The sequence below is a fragment of the Temnothorax nylanderi genome, unplaced genomic scaffold, assembly GCF_030848795.1.
Source record: "Temnothorax nylanderi isolate EJ_2023f unplaced genomic scaffold, tnyl_v1.0 TNYL_tig1133_pilon, whole genome shotgun sequence".
NCBI classification, from domain to species: Eukaryota; Metazoa; Arthropoda; class Insecta; order Hymenoptera; family Formicidae; genus Temnothorax; species Temnothorax nylanderi.
In genome coordinates this window covers 5,895-7,403 of record NW_027250195.1, presented here as the reverse complement: position 1 = coordinate 7,403, position 1,509 = coordinate 5,895, and positions in this window count along the sequence as shown.

Below are 1,509 nucleotides of genomic sequence, written 5' to 3'. Positions count from 1 at the left end.
AGTTTCTTACGAATCGAATCACTCGTTTTCGCAATCTCCATCACAATCTTCTCGCGCTCGCGAATATTCTCGCTCCTGTCGATCGTGGCCATCGCGGGAAAAAAGCAGAGTGTTAATCTCACGTTTTAACTCGACGAAAGTATCGACAACGACTGACCGCTTTTGCGGTATCGCGAACACGTTAAATTCTTTTCTGTATCGACCGTTCGAAAGCGCGCTGTCCTTGTCTATCACTACGAACCGTATTTGCGTTGCCAACAATCGTGGCACAACGCACAAAATTCATCGTACGACATGTCGGTATTTACGTGATCGTTGTACACGTGTTTCAGATTGGTACCATCCTGTTTGAACAGGATCAGTAGGTTCGCGTTGTCACGTATCAGATGTTTAGGTATTCTCGCGTACGTTTGACAGAGATAGAAGCAGTCGACGCTCGAGTGCCTACCCATTGAGAATACTCTCTCACAGCATCTTCCTTATCGCACGCAACGTCATCGAAGACGAAGATTGAGTTTGGACGCGCATCGCTCGGCGGAATGACGTCACTGTTGTTGGAAAACGTAAAGTAGCCAATCTCTTCTATCGACGTTAATACATTCTCCAAGTATCGATATTTCGGTTGCTGCAACGATTTCGAGTACACATATACGTTCTCGAAACGTACACCGTGCGGACTTTCCAGCAAGCTTATCAGAACGTTGGTTTTACCGCAATTCGAGGGGCCGCAAATGATCGCGCGTATAGTAGTCGGTAGCATCGCACCGTGCCTGCGCTTCTCCGCGTTGCTCCCCATCGACCGTAACCTGTCGTCGCAATTCGTCACGCGAATCGTCAACGGTTGTCGCACGAATTTCATTTTTCAGACTGTCGACTGGAGCTTCCGGCCAAACGCCTATTTATAGGTGCGCGGAACCGCGAATCGCTCAGTAGCAAAGATGTTCGTCTGCTGTCGAGACCTTCCGATATCCGCGATTTGAGTGTTGAACAGCTACAATTTGTGCCGAAACCTGTTCTGCTGCGAATGTGTGGTGATCACGTCCACTACGTGTGGGACAAGCTTCCGGAACATATAAAGACAGATTCAGAGGTTCAGACATATCGTCGCTGTTACGAGCATTACAATCAACCGTGGCAGCGAACGCACATCGACGGTCCCGCGCCATTGATAAAGGATTGCGGCGAATGCCAACGAAAATAGGCAAAGGCTTATTAAATCGCGCGATAAACGCACTTCCATTCGAATTACATATCCCCGGCTATCAGTTTTGTGGTCCGGGCACTCATTTAAAAAAACGATTGGCAAGAGGTGATCAAGGTATTAATCCATTGGACGCAGCGTGTCGCGAACACGACATAGCTTATTCTCGCAGCAACGATCTCACCGAGAGACACGCGGCCGACAAGATACTCGGCGAGAGAGCGCTAGGACGTGCCGTCGCGAAAGACTCGACTCTCTGCGAGAAAGCTGCAGCTACAGCCGTCTGGGCGGCCATGAAGGAAACTCGG